General features: G+C 32.5%; 1 long non-coding RNA gene across 12 annotated transcripts; it reads right to left on the bottom strand.

Moving 5' to 3' along the window:
• Positions 1 to 667: 667 nt before the first annotated feature.
• On the bottom strand, positions 668 to 4,960 carry LOC131615791 (uncharacterized). 12 transcript variants are annotated; one of them, XR_009287942.1, is made up of 8 exons: positions 4,864 to 4,960; positions 4,502 to 4,655; positions 4,179 to 4,268; positions 3,609 to 3,787; positions 3,402 to 3,495; positions 3,159 to 3,274; positions 976 to 2,631; positions 668 to 880 (listed from the first exon to the last, which is right to left on the bottom strand). It is a non-coding gene; the product is annotated as an uncharacterized LOC131615791 (long non-coding RNA). The 12 variants fall into 12 exon arrangements; XR_009287945.1 differs by having other exon boundaries at positions 4,771 to 4,904; XR_009287941.1 differs by lacking the exon at positions 4,864 to 4,960 and adding an exon at positions 3,935 to 4,034 and having other exon boundaries at positions 4,502 to 4,857.
• Positions 4,961 to 5,482: the final 522 nt, after the last annotated feature.

Genomic DNA, 5,482 nt, shown 5'->3' with positions numbered 1-5,482 from the left:
TTAATGTTTTATTTTTGAAATTTTGTTTTCCTACTATTTTTTCTAATATGTTCATTTTCCTTTTTAATGACACTACATTCCCTTTTAATATGGCAACTAATTATTTTTATATACTTAACAAATTTTAAAAATTGTTTTCTTTTCTATAATTTCTTATGTCAATATTTATATATAAATAAATATATTTTTCAAAAATGGTTTTATTTTATTAAAAGATTTTTATATTGCCTAACTATATTCATATGATTTAGAAGTAATGTCATGCCTTTCAATGCGTAAAAATTTACATGGTATCAGAAGAGCATAAAACTCTTATCATTAAATCAAAGAATATTTTTAGAAAAAAAGGCTACAAAATTGAAGACAATTACTCAACCAAATATTGCCAATTATGATGGTTGATACAGTAACAAATTATGTCAATTCTTCTGCTATTATGAAATTAATCACATTCACATGTTAACCGTAAAAATTATATAGGTTTTCAGATGGTATGATTACACAAAATTAAGAAGCTGATTAACTTTTTCAATTGTCAATTTTTAAGAGCCTTGTTATTTTCCATTGATTCTGAGGAATAGCAAACTGCAGACTCAGTTTAGACCAGAAACAGAAACATGGAATTTCACCAGCAAAAATAAAAGAAACATTGAATCTATATGCCTCATTTGAAAACATAAATTAGTTCTCTAAATAAAATAAACTTTAATAATTAGTATTTAGTATCACATGTAGGAAGCTAACTACATCCTTCCATTTCAAAGGGAAATGAACAAAATTTTGGCGGCAAAGCATATTGGAAAGAGCAACCAGCAAGGGTGTGAAATGTATCAACTCACTCTACCTTTATATTGTCCATCTCATTGATCACTCCTTCAAGCTTTAAATAACACATAAGAAAATGGTTATAAAAGAAATAATGGTAACTCTCAAGAAACCTAAAAAATATGGACAGTGTCGGAGGGGCAAGCATACCTTAACCACCTGACGCAGGAAGTAATCTCCATATCTTTTGGCAGGCTTAGACTCCACAACATGAACTGTGTCCGGCAGTAAGTGAAAAACATAATTCAAAACTTGTTGCAGCATCATTCGGTATAAATATTATTACTAAAGCCTAATTTGTGTGTTCAAGCTTAAGAAAACTAATACGAATTCTGATAGCAAGGAAATCCACTTTATTAATCATCAATTTAGTAAAGGTTTTGAGAGCAAGAAAATTATATCCCTATTATTATCAAGATACATGTTAAACTAAGAAAGAGCCCTTGCGTTACTATGGCCCAGAAACTCTTTGTTGAAGTAACACATATCTTGAACCATTCCCTATGACTTGGAGAGAGATCTAATAGCTCCAAAACATCCTGATACTTAGTAGCATGCCTTGATAGCCTGCACCTAATGCAAAAACTATAAAATATCAAAGAATGAGCATTATTCCTTTGAAATAGTTCAAAGTTCCATTCTTCATTTTGAGACAAACCTAAATGATATGTTTATGTAGCAGGCAAGATTGATGATGAATGTTCAGCAAGAGCAAGACCAGCTCTCAAAATTAGAATTACATGCAAAACTGATAAATGATTCATGCAATATTTTGCAGAAAAGGACAATAAAGACGCACATCGATAAGACTGTAAGAGTAAGTATGAACAACAATGGCCAATGTCAATAGGACATGGATACATGCTGCTATAATCTCTGAATTTAATTTAAACTGTTGACAAAATATAAGGGTCATAATAAACTAATAATAGTGATGGTAAAGTTTCAAGAACTAATAACTCTTAACAAAATGATACTTTTAGATAATGAAGAACTAAATTTACAGTGCTACCTTAAGATAATCGATGAAAAAAAAGGAAGAACTTGGGCTTTAAAATGCTTCATGCAAAATGCCTTTGGTCGTGTCATATCTTGTTTCTATCTATTTTCTTTTTCTAGAAAATGAATGAATAACAACCATAAGCTAACAACTAAAAAGAAAATGAGACAAACTTCTATCTCTAGATGAGAATGCCGATATCGCCCATCCCAGAGATGAAACATCTACATCTTGACCACCTAAAGGATGCTTATCTGGCGTAACACCGACTAACCCATGCTTGACGTGTTGCTCAAAATCAAGAAGAAATTGACATCTATAACCTCATATCATTACAAGTACATTGAATATTGATTGCAATTTTCCTGATATATATTTAAATGGAATTTTCTATAGATATAGAGCAGTTACAATTGCATACTACAGGGGTGCTGTTGAGGCAATGTTGGTTTATGACATTACCAAACGTCCGAGCTTTGATCACATACCTATGGTTAGAAGAACAACATAATCATGCTGACAAGAACATAGACATCATTCTTATAGGAAACAAAAGTGATCTTGAGGACCAGCATGTGGTACCGACAGAGGATGCAAAAGAGTTTGCTGAGAAAAAAGGTTTATTTTTCTTAGAGACCTCTGCACAGGAAGCAATTAATGTTGAGACATCCTTTATGACTATTTTGACAAAATATTTAACATTGTCAATAAGAAGAACCTGGCTGCAAATTCAAATCAGGGAAACGGCCACTCGGCATCTCTGTCCGGCAAGAAGATTATTATTTCTGGTCTTGCACAAGTAATCTCTGCTAAAAGGAACATGTGTTTCAATAATTCTGTGTTCATTTAAAATTAGCTTTAGTTCCTATGTCCAATTTTTAATGTTTTGGCACATTTCCCTTGTAAATTTACATGATTCAAAATTTATTTTGCCTGAGTTGTTGATTTAAGACCGATAGAGGTAAATTACAAACTGCTTTTTACAATCCCTAGTTATTTAATAGATGGTTTGGCTGGAATTGAAACATTGTCATTATAAAATAGCCTAATATAGAGGGTGGTTACTGCTGTGGCCCTGTGCCCCTATTTATATTGCATGGCTGAACTTGTAGGTATAGTTCATTGAAGTTCAAGGAGTTATCGTTTGACAAGAAAACTTCCAGAATCAGTTTGACAGACTTTTAAGTGAATATGTTCCAACACAAATCAGTTTTAATCAAAATCAATTTACTCAAAATCGATTTTCACCGATTCATAACCAAATATACACATAGTAGGCTATCACGTGGAAGGGAAATTTAAAAGAAAGTAATACAGGTCCACAAGTATTTACCCAATATAAGCTAAGAATCCAGGAGATGCCATTGCAATTGATCTAGCTTTGGACTTGTTTTTGTTGTAAGGTATTTTTTGTACTACCAAATCTCCTTCCGACAACGTCAGCCATACCTGAAATATTAAATTAACAACAACCATTAAATCATGTCGGTCTTGGGAATCACAAGATAAGGCTTTTGCGCTCAACCGTTTATGCATTTTAATCCAGTAGCCAAAGATTTTGGAAGATTTAACTTACGACTGCAGCAATCAAAACTGGCAAAGTTCTCCAATACATTATGCATGTGAAAGTAATAGCTGCAGCATAATACAGTGGTCCTCTAAGAAGTTCCCTGGTGCAGAGGAAAATTTGAGACCAAGTGAAGAATTAATGTCATGACATGTAATCAACTATCAGTCAGTAGCTAGAACAAATAACTGAACTGAACAGTTTAAACTGCTGAACCTTGAACTGGCCTTTAGCACGGTTCGGTTATTTTGGCAGCTTCTTAGTAAAGGCTAGCATGATCATGTTACACAGCTCCAAAGATGGCAGAACATTATTTTTCTAGGATATGCAGTTAAGCATGTAAGCAAGTTCTCTCGTAGTGAAGTCCTGATTCCAATAATGCGGTATGTCGTAACCTGTAAAGAAGCCATCTATGTAAGTTCATTTTCTATCCACTGCCACAACTTATTTAAGCTTGTTTTATAATTTTGCGTTGATATAGAATAACATGATTATTATAAAAACTAAGTATTGAAACAGAGCTGTGTGAAGCAAATAATAACCCAAATTAAGAAATTGCATCTAACATAAGTTTGTCAAAAGCTGTAATTTGAATTATCTGTTGGTACAGAAGCTGTAATTTCCTGCATAAACTCACATAAACTGTGAAAATGACATCAATAACCATTATGAAAATACTGGAAACAATCTGTAATTTCCAGTACTTAACTACCTGTAACTAAAAATAACAATAGTACAAAGCTCAAAAATATAAATGATTTGTTTCAAGATGTTAAAAAAGTATACCCTTCCAAAAGCCTGCTCAAAAGTCAAAAGATATAACCATCTCCAAAACCGATGTTCCCGTTCTAGTCCCCAACTGATAAATCTCAAAACCTGTATACACACACAACTGATAGAATGATCAGACTATTCACAAGTAAATTTCAAAGCTACATTCTAGTCAATTGATACCGGTTCAGTCACAAAACTGCAACATCGAAAGCTAAACGAAATACTATTCAGGTTTCAAGTAACGGAGAAAGGTTGTAGAAGACTTGGAATAAAAAACAATGATCAAAGCACATAAATGGTTACATAGTAGTTCTTTTCAGCAAATTAATTCCTACCCGATTAAGTTTTTCGAGTATCAAATGGTATTGTCATAAGGTTACGATTCGTTTCCGACTTCCTTTTTAGGTCACAAAGGCGCTGCACATGGAGCCATCAGAAGTCGCACCATCGGCAAATCTTCCCCTTCCGCGTAAGCCAACATCACCAAACCTGAAAAAAAAACACAAAATCAAAAACAAAACCGAATCTGTCTGAAACTCAATAATAAAAATGAACAATAAACATGAGTAAAAGAGAAAGAACGAAGAATTGAGAGAAGTTTCACAAGAGAAAAAAGAGGAAAATAATTTGGAGATGTTTGATAGGTGAGAGAATGAATAGTCACAAAATTTGAAATCCTAAAAGTTTAAACATTCACATTTAAAATTTGAAACCCTAAAAATCAGGGAGGAATGAAAAGTAGAAGAAGGGAAGGTTTGTAGAAGCAGCAGAAGATGATGTATTTTGAAGTTTCCAAACCTGAAGCGTGACACTATAAGAAAAAGGAATGGTAGCTGCTTAAGCCATCCACGTGGAGCTTTGTAGAAGCAGTAGGGCATTTTGGGAATTTCCAGAACATATAATTTTCTTATATGATAGATTTATGAAATTCTAAGATGGAAAGGAAAATGATGAATACATTTTTCTAAGAAATTGAGACACTAAGTGAAAATGAGGATAATCTTCAAGTATGGTTCTCAAATATTAAAATTTTTGGAATTAAGTGTTTCTAATAAATATCTAAGATTCAATAGCACGTATCATAAATCTGATCCAACTTGACTACAGAGGTAAAAAAATATTGTTGATGGTTTTTAGGACTGAAAGTATAATGATCCAATTGCTTAAAGATGCAAAAAATATCTAAAAAGAAACCTCACATACATTTGAAGAATCTTCATCAGAATTACATGAAGAAACATTTGAAACATCATCGCCTGAAATATCATATGAAAAGACTATAATAATATATTAAAGATCTTCTGAAGAATCATCAA

The sequence above is a fragment of the Vicia villosa genome, linkage group LG7 (genome assembly GCF_029867415.1).
Source record: "Vicia villosa cultivar HV-30 ecotype Madison, WI linkage group LG7, Vvil1.0, whole genome shotgun sequence".
NCBI lineage: Eukaryota > Viridiplantae > Streptophyta > Magnoliopsida > Fabales > Fabaceae > Vicia > Vicia villosa.
Note: the sequence above shows the minus strand (reverse complement) of the source record. Positions and strands in the feature narration are given on the sequence as shown.